Source organism: Carassius gibelio, chromosome B3 (genome assembly GCF_023724105.1).
Source record: "Carassius gibelio isolate Cgi1373 ecotype wild population from Czech Republic chromosome B3, carGib1.2-hapl.c, whole genome shotgun sequence".
Taxonomy (NCBI): Eukaryota; Metazoa; Chordata; class Actinopteri; order Cypriniformes; family Cyprinidae; genus Carassius; species Carassius gibelio.
In genome coordinates this window covers 39,471,130-39,485,292 of record NC_068398.1, presented here as the reverse complement: position 1 = coordinate 39,485,292, position 14,163 = coordinate 39,471,130, and the positions used below count along the sequence as shown (strand labels likewise).

At 35.5% G+C, this 14,163-nt stretch overlaps 1 long non-coding RNA gene across 3 annotated transcripts in view; it reads right to left on the bottom strand.

Moving 5' to 3' along the window:
- LOC127953468 (uncharacterized) overlaps window positions 1-944 on the bottom strand; it is a 7,264-nt gene extending 6,320 nt beyond the window's left edge. For 2 of the 3 annotated variants that reach the window (XR_008153203.1, XR_008153204.1), the window contains exons 1-2: window positions 429-944; window positions 1-329 (exon numbers count right to left, since the gene is read on the bottom strand). The exon at window positions 1-329 is cut by the window's left edge and continues 17 nt beyond it. This is a non-coding gene — a long non-coding RNA (uncharacterized LOC127953468). The remainder of the gene's footprint in view (window positions 330-428) is intronic. The other variant, XR_008153202.1, reaches the window with a different exon arrangement.
- Between the last annotated feature and the right edge of the window lie 13,219 nt (window positions 945-14,163).

Genomic DNA, 14,163 nt, shown 5'->3' with positions numbered 1-14,163 from the left:
GCAGCGAGAGACGGAGATTACCGCTTGCCAGTAACGGTTTTTGTGTTGACGCCCCGTTTCCATGGCAACTCTGCTCCCCGCTCGCGCAGGACTCAACGCGCACACAGCATTTACACAAACAAACATCTAGAGTTAAAACATTACATTTATAAAGTACAGTCTCATTCAATAATCATTCAATAATTAATTTAAAAATCATTTTGTTTTAATCAAATCGAAGATTTGATTAAAAGCCCAGAGTTTCATCAACAAGAGCTCAATCTATATAGTTAGCCTACCTGAAAACTGCTAAAATGATAACGGACATTTCCGAAGACACTAAACTGTTTCTATAAAATAAATTTAATTGAAACATGTCAATAACAAGCAAGAAACGTGTCAGGAACATTTGTATATAATATTTGTGTGATTTTAGCGACTAAACTTACCCAAAACAGTGTAAACTGCAGCGAGAGACGGAGATAACTGCTCAAGTATCCCAGAGTGCAGTCTGGACGATGCCAGTAACGGTTTTTGTGTTGATGCCCCGTTTCCATGGCAACTCTGCTCCCCGCTCGCGCAGGACTCAACGCACACACAGCATTCACACAAACAAACATCTAGAGTTAAAGCATTACATTTATAATGTACAGTCTCATTCAATAATAAATTTAAAAATCATTTTGTAGTTCAGAAGCAACAGCACCAATAGCTCACCATATTATTTCACCGGATTATTTCTGAAAGCCTGTAAAAGAGTGAAAAACACGGTGAAAAAGCAGTCAGGACTTCTCTTTAATAATCCGCTTTTACATTTTCCCTCCGAGAAACTTCTGAAAACGCATTAAGGCGTTAACATTAATGTTAAAAAAAATCGCTACCGTGACCGTTGGCTCAAAAAGTTAACGGTAACATTATTTGAAAATGAGCCAGACTCTTCAGCTGCCCATAGACTGTATTACTAGTACTTTTTCAGTGTCACAGAATTAACAAAGTAGTATTTTTTGTCTGAGCTGAAGTGAAATCGTAACGTTACCTGAGAGCCACAAATGTCGCTGGGATTATCCTCTTCTCTCTCTCTGGGTGGCTAAAAGAGACGAATACTGGGCAGCACGTCCTGATTTTGCCAAGTCCGATGTGTTCCTAGGTCAACATATTTTGTTGACCCTGGAACAACATTTTACTTCAAAAATATATTCTTAACCATATCCCTACACCTAAACCTAACCTTAACCATGAGTAATCCCTAAAATCAGAGGAAATGATAGATGAATGACACTGATGTACAAGCACCAAACACTGATTTTAAGCATAAACTTCACAAAATCTATAAACTGGTTCTTCAAATCTGATTGGTTAATCACAATGTTGTTCCAGGGTCAACAACGATGTTGTCCCAGGAACATGTCTCACTTGGTAAAATCAGGTTAGGCTACTGGGCACGCGCACACAGAGAAGCGCGGCATCGGCCCGCGGTCGTGAACCAACTCAGGGCCGACGACTGATGAGCTGGAGAACAGAGCACTGACCAAATTATATCGGCCTCCGCCAGGCCGATGTTTTATAGATGTTTTAGGTATAGAGGCCGACGTATAGATAAAGTTTTCATGTTATGATTTAACCTATTGAACCCGTATGAACCTCGTCACGTCGCGCCGGATTCAGTGTGTTAAATGCTCTCCTAATTGTCACTTTGGATAAAAGCGTCTGCTAAATAAGACGTAACAATATTATTGGTTTCTGCTGTCTTTTGTTTGTCTACGTGCTGCTCGCGGAGTAAAATTATAATTTCACAATAAATCATATTTGTTTTGCAACGAATATCTTAAAATACTTTATCAAATTTTATTATTTTAATTCATAACTGTTACTTTATGTCCTAACTAGTCTGCAGGAAAGGCAGGCTGTGACGTCACTGGCAGAGAGAGGGGGCAGTTGCTCAACCTCTCCAGAATGTGTACAGGTGAGATTTGTATCTGGGTTACTCCGCCGCGGTATCCCCGAAGCAATCTAAAATAGTCCGAATATAAACACTTATTATAGGTGCACCCTAGTGATTCAGGACAAGCCAAAAACACGGTTTGGAAAATAGATTCATGTTGTACTCGCTTATTATATACATTTTTCTATATTTTGAACACAAATAAAGTTACGGATCGCAGCTCTGATTGGTTGTTTTGGTTTTTTACCGGGAGTGATGTATTTCTGCAAATGGCAATAGGAGCACTGGGAGGAGCCAGAGGAGCTTGATTTTTTCACAGATTATAGATATTCTCAAATTGGCCTAGGGCTATGCCAGAGTGAGACAGATGTGTGAATAAAATGTGAAAAAAATGTCAAATAATTCAAAATAAAAGTCAACATGGAGGAATAACTAAGTAAATAGTTCAAAACAACTAAAGTTAATTATTTTCCTCTTCATACATCCTCCAGTTACTGCATGCCATCTTTGTAGTTGCACCAAAAGACTCTTCAGCAGCTTCAGGTAACATCAGGCAGTTCAAGTTTAGACCTGGGGATCAAACAGGAAAGTTGAGTGATTTTTTTGTCTCATATTTTTCATAAAATGTATGTTTTATAAAATTACTGTAGATGTAATCTGTATAATCATTTAACACCTGTTTTTTGTCCAACTGTAAAAAAAAAAAGTTATTGTTCAAATGTAGTGCAACTGAAATATTGTAAATATCATAAAATATCTTTATTTCATAAAAAAAAAAAAAAAATTATAGATGGTCTCCCATTGGTCTCAAAGTCCTGCAGTATTTTTAAATTTCGAGTATGATTTAACAAAAATAGGTTCCTGTAAGCTATCATGTCATGTTCCCAAATTTGAAAAAGTAAAATGCCAATTGGTATTCTATTTAGAATTTATTATGAACATCAGCTTTGGGTCAAATCACCATACAGCTGCCCCCCCCCACTTTTAAAATGGCTGCTACGCCTCTGAAGACACACATCATTGTCTGAAAGCACTAAATGTCACAGAGAGAGAAACATCATGTGGAGTTATTTTGTTTTGTATTATTAAATATGATTTTTTATTAAGTAATAATGAATCATTAGTGTATCATGATACATATATTAGAGTAAGAGTAAAGAGATCTGTGATTTTTTTTTTTTTAAGTAATTGATTTATAGAAGTGGCAAATTGATAATGGTGTTATTTTTAATAAATATAAATAAATATAGAACAGATTAAACATATTGCCAATAGACAATTACATTAATACATGTTTTGTCTATATTCTTAATGAATATTAGCTGGTTAGTTAAATGATTTGAAATGAAATTAATTTCCAGGGGCTGACTTGATGTATAACCAACCGTATTGTTGATTATAAAGGCTAAAAAGCTAAAAATTAATAATAATAATAATAATAAAATATAATAATTTATTTTTCATTGTAGATGGATATACAACATTTTTTTGTTGTGCGGGAGTAGGTCTGCAAATGAGCAACAGTCAGGTGAGAATAGAATAGACAGCCTCACACACACAATACCACTGTATTCCCAAGATTCATTGCAGTCATTGAACCCTTATGTTGTTTTAATTTTCTGCCAATTTCCACGTACATTTCATAAGAAAAAGCTGTGGTATCATCAAAGGATAAACATGAATGTCCTAATACTGAATCAGGAAGTCTTTATTGTAAAAATCTACATTCCCAATTCAAAATTTTCCAGTGACTGGTCACATCTAAAAAACTGTATTAGTTTTTTTTTTACAGTGTTGTATATGGCTCAGTCAGTACTCCTACTCCCATATATGAAATACAGGGAATAAAATGGAATAGTGGATTGCAATAAGGTTAGTAGTATACAACCCTACCCTAATAGTCAAATATAATTTTTTAATCATACTCTTATTGGGGGCTGAGCCCCCCTAAAATTAAAATCTTAGAATCGCCCCTGATCTCTGGCCTTCGACATCCCAAAGGCCACAGTGCATGACATTGTGCACAGAATCAGCAGGGAAGTGGTCAGTATTTTGTATTCCCGAACCCTGGACAACCTGGAGGAAGTGGGGGCAGGTTTTTGCTCAGCTTTTTGCATGGTGGCTGGTGCAATAGACGGATGCCACATCCAGATCAAGCCACAGCAAGTGAAGCCCCATGCTACTTCAACAGAAAGCTGTTCCACTCAGTCCAGCTGCACGCCATCACTGACCACAAGGGGACGTTCATCGACATCTTTGTCAGGTATCCTGGGTGTGTGCATGATGCCAGGGTGCTGAAGAACAGCCCCATTTACACTGGCCGCCTTTATTCACCTGCAGAAAAATGCATCCTTGGATGAATAAAGACTATTTAAAGACCAGAAAACCCTGTTTTCCCCTTCCAGTGCACAGCGTCTCCATCACCAAGACTCCTGTCAGCCCTCTTCGCGGCTGCACATAGTAACTGGGGATATCACAGCCCCAGGCTAATCTACAGGGGATCTCGGAGCTGCAGTGGTCCCCAGAGGTGGCACCCACCAACCACTGTCACACTGCCTAAGGCAGTAGCCGCATTTCCACTGTCGGGCCAGTGCGAGCCAGGTTTTAAAGCCGGACGGGGCTCATAGCCTCGGGCCAGTAGCACCGAGGCCAGAATAGCGCTGGGTTTCCACAGTCAGGGCCAGAAGCTCTGCTGCGCGTCACTAAAACACGCACTTTACGTCCTCATGAACAACGTCATGCAACCTCATCATTTCACCAACAAAGAGAAGTTATCAGAAAACTAATAAGAAATAAATCACCGGAACATGCGCGATCACACACGCACATGATAAAAGCGGCTGTTTGTTTGCATGCTTTGTTAAATATTCAAACTCAAAAGCATCGATGTTTTAACTATAGAATAAGTGATACATTGATCATAATGATTCAATTTATCAGGACTCAAAATTAATCACACAGAAATACACTTATTTCTATTTTATTTATTTATTTTTAACCCCAGATAGCTGAAGAGCGCATCATCTGATAAACATCGGATTCCTTTTTTATAGTCGTATTGATCGTCTGTAGATCGTCTGTTTGAGCTGTTAAATGAAACGTCTTCCCTACCTCTAAATGACATCTATACGACGTATCTTTATCACCCGAAATATGCCGGCATGTCCGTCGAGAACGGGAAGCTGCTATACTTGATTAATTTAAAGGGAAATACTTGAAGAAATAACGATCATTTAAAATCCATATTCTGTGATTTGTTCTTTGTACAGGAACGTATATAGCATGTTTAAAAGCAAACATCACATTATTTTGTAGACATACATTTATTTATTAAATGTGTTATATTCCATTGATGTTTTCAAGGAGACACAAACACTTTTTCTTTACTTATGTGCACAGAATTACACTGTGCGCTTTACGTTAACATTAATATTGCTCTAAATGAACAGACAAAAGGTGACATACTTTACTGGAAACAAACGAGAACAAAAGCACAAAAAAGGGTTTTAACCACTTAATCCATCATGCACTTTTAAATCGGTTTGTCCAACTATCCCTGTTAATGGAGATAAACGCGTGTAAGATCATTGACTACTTGTAGGTTTTAAGTGTTCAACATTACAAGATTAGTGATTGTACTTAACGATTAAATGTAAACACACACACATATATATATATATATATATATATATATATATATATATATATATATATATATATATATATACACATACATGATGTTGAGCAAGTTACTCCAAATAAAGTAACTACAGTATGATTATTTTGTACAGTACTTCAAATGTAATAACATTACTGTACTATTTACACACTTGTAAATGTTAAACTTGAGATGTTTGTTAAGTTCACTATTGTTTTAGACAAATGTTCAATAGTCTATACAGTATTTAATGCAATTACTGTACATCCTGCCTATAAATTAACTACAGCATAATTATGAGCAATAGACAACTCAATAATTAGTCACACCAACACTTACCTGTCTACATAACTATATAACTTCCTGGAAAGTTCAGCTTCAAGCCTTCTCAAACACCGCTGAACCTGCTATTTGTGGTTAACTACAGACAGGGCTGTTGGATCAGTGTTGAATTTGACCTAATTGATCACCCCGTTTTTTATAACTAAGGGCTGATTCATGGCTTCAGTTCATGTAGTTCTTTACCTTCACAGCATATATTAAAAATGTAAAATGTACACCTAGCCATGGCTTACCTCACATATTACATTTAATATTTTATTTAAAAGCACCATTAATATGGTTTCAGTATCTATTGAGAATGGTTACAAAGACACTCATTTTTAGATATTTAACTCTACAAGGTAGAAACCTCAGGAGGAAACAGACTACACAAATGTTCATCTGAACAGATGTTATGCAGCTTCACAACATTAATGACCCTTAATTTCTTCTTTCCCAGTTTTAAACCTGAATCCAGGGGCCCGTTCTTCGTACGCCGCTTATTACATCCGAGATCAAATGACACATCCAAGATGATCATCGTGCTAATCATGATCCGGCTAATTGGGTTCTTCGAACACACCTGTTGTGTATGATTAGTATCGCTGGATTGAGTTATCTGAGATAATTGCGCGTTCATGTGTTGGATTAAAAGGGGATATGTATCGATACTCGAAACCATGATCAGCAGTGCAGCGATTGGCTGGTGGCAAGACTGCAATGTAATGATGTCATATAATTTAAAATGACACCCGACGAAAAACTAGACAAATTTCTGGACTTTTATAAGGAAACAGCCAAGCAAACAAAACTACATAAATGTTATAAAAGATACATGAAACAGATAATAGACACATGGTTTTATTTTATTTGAATTTTTTTCATGATTCCGAATTATTTCGATTCACAATTTATAATAGTTGTGCAGTCTTTACATTTTTTATTTCAATGTAGAAATTATCTATTCATTTCATTTTATATTTGGATAGATTTGTTACGTGACAGCATTAATGAAAGGGTCAATATCATGTTATCTGCGTCTCCTGCGCTCCATCAAGCCACTCTTATAATAGCAGTCATCACTCAAAATAATGCACGACTTTATTATCTCTATAGCATGTGTGTAAGACTCTAATACAATTATAAAGTTATAATTTTATGACAAATAAATGAGTAAAACTGGCTGTCTATAGTAGGCTGTTATGGACTACACAGCATTTTTATATTATTTTTAAATAATTTTTTAATTATTATTTAATTATTGTCCCTGGATCAGTACGATACTCTTGTAATAAAGTAGCAGTGGTAGCAGACATATTTTGAGTATCAGTTCTGGTTGAAAAGAAGCGATCTAATCCTGTTTATATGAAATAAGCTGCTCCTGAGCAGGTTTAAGCTTACGGACCTGTTGCTATGACAGCAGCTCCGGGATGAGCTTCGAAGAACCAAATGTTCCAAGATCACGCCAAATCATCAACAATCAAATCCAGCTAACTGAGTTAGCGACGTACGAAGAACGGGCCCAAGGTCAATATAGCAAATATAATAAATAATAAATTTGAGATATATTCAATACAAATATTAAAAACATTTTAAAAACTGAATGGATAAAGGTAGGCAAGACCATGCTACATTGTGAACAGTAACAAATCAGGGAAACTGTTTGGCAAGACTAAATGATTTGAGTTTGATATTGTGTAGAGATTATGTTGTGAATGGCATCTCTCTCCAGAACAGAAATCCAAAATATTGGCAGTATGCAGGGTGCAGACACTGGTGATGGACTGTGATGAGACACAGGTGAGGGACAGATCGTGACCAGGGGTGAATCTGGGTGTCTTAGGAGATCACAGGCTGGTCGGTCCTAAGGAATTGGGTGAAGAAAAGAGACAGAGTAAGAGCATTTAATGTAACAATGTTAACAAAAAGAGCATCACGTCATTTAAAACACATTATTATTCTTTAGTTTGGGTTAAACTAATTAATTTTGCTTTGTTGGATCAGCAGCTATGCTAATGATGTCTCTATTTGTTTCTCTGTTTCTGCTGGGATCTTTATCCCGTGGTAACTAGGATTTACACAAGCTCCAGTCTGGATCCAGAACACCTGAGAAGAGATGATGCTGACCCTGAATCAACAAACAGAACTAACAAATATTGCTACAAGTGTGACTGCATCATATAATAATTATTAATTAATAACATTAATAATGTCCATCGTCTAGCTGACTACGTCTTGTATTAATTTCTTCTAAAAAAGTCAAAAGTGCACAAACTGACAGTCACCACTTATAAGCTACTACTAAATATTGTAGAAACAAAATTTTCTGTAAAGTTGCTTTGAAAAGATTTGTATTGTAAAAAGCGCTATACATATGAACTTGAATTGAAAACTTGAATTGAATTTATTTTATTACTTTGATAATGATTGGTTAATCTGGCTGTCATTCAGGAAACTGGACAATTAATCGTTTCTCGCCTTTCTACATTTAAAAATATGACCGTGATTATCGTCTTTCTGTGAGTGAGGCTGAGGCGGCTGACTGTGAGCTTCTGCTTGTTGTAACTGTTCGGTCGTTCAGGAATTGTTTTATATTTGCCTGTTATCTATTTGAGTCGTGACATGTCAATGGAGAACAAAAACTGTAATGTGAACACAAGAAGGGTCAGATGTGTTCTGCGAGGTCCTGCAAACCTACTGGCAAAATGAGGTAAGAAAATCGCTATCTTTATTATCTTTTGAAAATAGTAAAGTATAACGTTACCAGAGTTTACAGATGGGTAACTTAAAGGACCTTTAACCTGCAGAAGATAAATAAATACCTGTGTGTGTATTTTTGTATTGCTTTATCACAGATGATCAAGTCGGATGCTCTTCTGATGTTGTGTTGCTGGTTAATTGTGTTAATTTCTGTCTTTTTAGATATTTTTCCACATTTTCCTGATATGAATCCCATGCATTAGGTGTGTTATATATGTGTTTTTATTCTTATAATAGTATCATAGTGTTTTCTGAAAAATATAATTTCAAATTTCGGTACAATTTAAATGAATTAATGTAAAAATGAATTAGGATTGTTTAAATCAGTGGTTCTCAGTGTCAGGCCACCTCTAGTGGTTACACAGGGGAATCACTCAATTAAATATTAATGTTAATACATTTTAATTTCATCTTTGAGTGAGGTATTATTTTTTTTCAATTAAGTACAGTACAGTTATGTTGCTTTTGTTATAACACATTTTAATTTAAACTAAGTCTTTCATGTACGTTACCTGCATGTAGCCACAGTGCAGTGTTAATGTTCAAACTGTGTATTAACAATGTTAACGTGGCTGACAACAATAAATATTCTTATTAGGAATACAACTGCCTCATTTTTTAACTGTACAGCTGTAAGTTAGCTGAATAGTTAGGCCTACTACAATGCTGAAATGTAATGTTGGTCATGATGGTGGCACTTAGAGAGACAAATAAGTTTTGAAGTGGTACTTGGTATAAAAAGTTTGAGAACCACTGGTTTAAAGAAATGCTATAAATGAAATCCAGCTTTAAGAACTTTTCAGTAAACTTGAAATTGTCACAATCTTCCCTCCCGTTACAGCGTCCCTGGTTGAAGGTTCTGTTGTAATGAGACACATTACCATAATAAAAGATCAGCTGGTTTCAGTCATAAAGGTACAAGGGCTTCTCTTGCAAGTGCTGCAAAAAAATATGCATTTAAATGCAAAAATATTCCAAATTATTTTATAAAACCTTTAAAATATTATTGAATTTGAATTGTGATTCTACATGTTTTAACAATACGTCCATGCATACTCTGCTAAATAAAGTTTGGAATTACTTGTATCTGTTTTGTACAGTGTTTCCGAAATAAAACTGCTGTTTTACAATTTTGAGCATTTGGTAGTTATTTTGATTTGTAGTTAAGTTGATAGGAAAGCCATTGCTGCCCGTCATTAGATTTTTTGCCTTTATCCTGTGCTGTGGATCTAAATGTAAACTAGGATCTAATGGTACATACAACTGTGTATTTATACATGGTGCACAGTACAACGGTGAAACAACTTTGTGTTATGAACGTCGATTCACTTTTTAAAATAAACACCTCATTCAACGTTAATCCAAGGTCTCCAGAACGACCGTAATTCACCCGTGATGAAGGTAAGACGGTGAACCAGTGTCACGATTTCAACGGTGAATCCACGTCGAAATTTCAACGTTGATCCAATTTGCAAAATCGAAAGGTAATTCAACGTTGTTGGGTGGGATGTCCTAACAAAACCAATATTTTTTTTTCATTTTTTCTAATTAGAGAACAAATTCTCTGCCTTAAGACTCTCTCAAGACCAAAGACCATCAACCACACAACAAGGAAGAATGCAAAGTAAAAAAAAATACAAAAAATGGCCAATTTCAGTCATTACTGGGGTATCACTAAAAGAGGTCATATGATGCTATTTTAAAGACCATTATTTTGTGTATTTGGTGTAACATATGTTGACATGCTTTAAGATTCAAAGAACATTATTTTTCAAATACTGTACATTATTGTAGTTCCTCTATGTCCCGCCTCTCTCAAACACGTTGTTTTCAACAAAGTCCCTCCTTCTGACAAGCACAGGCTAATCTGATTGGCCAATGACCCAATGCATTGTTATTGGGCGAACACCACAAGCACTCGTCGGAAATGCAACACCCCTTTCCATAATCACAAGATTCATCTTTCAAAATAAATATCAAGACTGTTAATAATGTCCTTCGTTTTACCATCAGTTCAAGCCCGAAAGGGGAACAGAGTCGAGTGACAGACACAGTGATGATGCAGTACACAAGCCACAGTTAAGACAGCTTATGTGCTATGATTTCTGACAGTCTGTTTACTCTGCTTTGATGTTACCCTCACACACACACGTAGTCACACAACATGTTACTCTACGCTGGGCAAAACTCTGCATTTGAACAGTCAATAGCAAACACTTAAACTATTAAGAAAACACTTACAGTAGCTGATTCAGAATAAGCCCCAGATTCAATTTGTGTAGCTCATTTTACAATACAATTGTTGCAAAGATTGTCATAGCAAAGTCAAAATTTACCTTTTTTAATAAATTCCCTTTGTGCACAGCCAGCATTATAGGCTACTCTCCTAGGTTCACAAAACTGTCATCCATTAAATGTGTTGTACAGATTTGAACTTTTGGGTTGTACTGTTCTTTTGTAAATAAATCTTAACAATGATTGCATCTACTTTCAGAAGGCCACATAAAGTCCTAGAAACACAAAGCGTCTCCCTGACATGGCTGCTTCAACACTTCCTGAAACCACACCTTCATTCTTTGCGTGGACATTTGGGCGGCATTACGCAAATATTTCCACATCTTGACATAGATGTGTGGGGGGGGGGGTGTTTGAATGAGCCGTTTAGCACGGTCTGGATCTGCCTAGAATAAATCCTTTAGTGGGAGACTTTAAGCTTTGTAACTCTGCAGATCTTATATATGTACAAATACCTACATAACACACTGAAGAAAAGGAAAAATAGAAACCACATCATATGACCCCTTTAAGAGCCCTTGAGCCAGATTTACTAAACAGGCCAAATTAGCATAAGAGCGCAATTCCATAAATGTACCTATGGGAGGGAAAATTATTAATTAAAAATTTTTTTTGATTTACCGTTAATGCAAACTTTAAAGAGCAGACGAAGCCAGATCATTCCCACAATAACCAGTGCAATCTACCAAAAGCAGTGCAAATTACCGCCTGCTTTAAGACGTGCCTTTTTTGGGTATTAAAAATTTAGCAAATACAAATAGTTTGAAGCAATTCATTTACTCAAACAGTACACTGGCTGAACTGCTGTGAAGAGAGAACTGAAGACGAACATCGAGCCAAGCCAGATAACGAAAAAAAGATCGACTCGTTCTCGAGTCATGAACCGGTTGCATTCTTCTAGTATTATGCATACATTTTTCTTTTAATATAATTTCTGAACATTGTAAAATAAATTTAATGTTAAATTAATAATTTTCATTTCCGGAAAAAGAAAATAGGCATAACTTCTGTAATGAAAAATGCCATTAAATCAGGAGTCTGTTTTCAGCATTTAAACATCAAAATCATGATGCCCTTTAATAATATAATTGAAAATAGCTACAATTAGGTTTATGCATGAATGAAGAAAATAAGGTTACATCCCAGGAGCTCTACAAGAATGTTATAGAGTGAATGGAGCCAAGGAAAACATGAAGAAAAGAAAGTGGAAAACAACACAGGTAAGACAAATAAAGTAATTATTTTCATTTATGTATTAAACTGTTTATTTGTGCTATACAAATAAACTTGTTTTGTATAAACTGTTGGTTAGCCGACAAGAAAAGTTATTTAGGACATATATTTTAGATATTGCATTTAAGATTGCTATATTACAAGCAGTTAACGGTCATCTGGTGATTTCCTCAGACACTGCCTTGAGTTTTCCCTTTTGTTTGGTCAAAAAGGTATTTATTATTTTATATTATTAGACATTATAGCTACCGTAACTACTGTTTATCTCCTAATGCTTGCAATGGATGAAGTTTACCTTTTTAAACCTTTGCTGAAGTTCTCCCGCACGGCTGCTGAGGTTAGGCTATGTGAACATTTTCTAAGCTAACATTAGCTTGAAAAGCTGAAATGATTAAACGTATATAATACTGGCAGATATTAAACTTAAATATTTAATTTCCATATGGTAAAAATACACACCAAGATGCCTATATGCTGCAAAAAGGCATATGTTGCTAAATTTCGGACCGCTTGGTCTAAATCCAAACGGTCAACAGTCTTAACAAATCTTTTGTCAATGGATTAATGATAGTCCTAGACACATAAAATCATAACACTATTGAATGTGTTCATTTTGTTGTTTTAGGTTAGAAGACAATGGGAAAAATTGCCACCGGACTAATCACAGCTGACAACCAGAGACATGCGTATACACCATCCACCAACACACACACACACACACACAAAAAGAACACTGCAACTTTACGATTGCTCAATTAAAATAAATGTATTTTGCTTATACAACGTGTCTGTTGTCTTTGATTAGCCTAAAAGTACAATAAAATGACATTCAGAGGATGTAAAGTGAAAGTCCCCTAAACGTCTCCATGCATGTCCGGAGGACGTCTTCACGAACGTCCGCTTGATGTAAAGGGGACCCTACACACTGTTCCCATTATTTAGGCCCAATTAGCCTAAAACCAGAAACGATTAAATTAAACCGGCACGATTTAGCTAAATCCTTGAAACTCTAAAGAATGGACTGATTAATAAAACGTCCTCACTTTTAAACTCAAGTTCTCTCATTATAATCAGCAAAATGCACACAATTTTAAAAAGAGCTTCAATAATTGACAACTTCTGTGATTTTAAAGGGATATTTCTTTCCTTTATTTCATATAATTTAAGTAAAAAAATATATTCAAATTATTAATGCACATGCATGACAGGGAGGAACCCTCTCGATCACTTGAATTTTTTTCAAAATTCCAGTTTTTTTGCAAATTTTTGCAAAAGAGCCACAGTACTTGTGTGCCCAACATTCTTGAGTTGCCCCGCTGCAAAAAAATAAAATAATAATACCATAAAAAAATACACCTGCAATAGTCTTTTTCCATGGTCCCTTGCAGTTTTCTTTTTTAATAAAAAGCATAGGCTATGATAACAGCTACGACAGGATTATCTAGCTGAATGCGAAATAAGTCATGCAAAAACCATAATCTCCTAAATACCATTCAATTTAATCTTATTTTAATAGTACTGACAACATATTTTAAGTTATCACACATTACTGAAAAATTAAAGAAGGCACACTATATATAGTATACCTCGGCGAGTCAAGAGCTAAACAAAAAGCCCTGTTTCATTACAAAATACTGTAACTTTTATAAACTTTATACTATCACCACAAAATTGTAATTAATATTTATTATAAAATAAATATTTCATAAAACTGAAACTTAAATATATTATTTCTATAGGCTATACAAAACAGAAAAGAAAAAAGACTAAATAATAAGGCTGAATAAGCTGATCTATAGCATGTTAAATGGTGGTTGCCTGTCTATGAACGGTACACCCCTCTAAGCTCACAGAAGTGGTTTGACCGAAGTCCTCAGCAGCCAATGACATTGACCTGTTCAAACTGATTTTTAACGCGTACTTCACATGTATTTCACATGTATTTAATGTGTATTAAACACGTGAAATACACGTT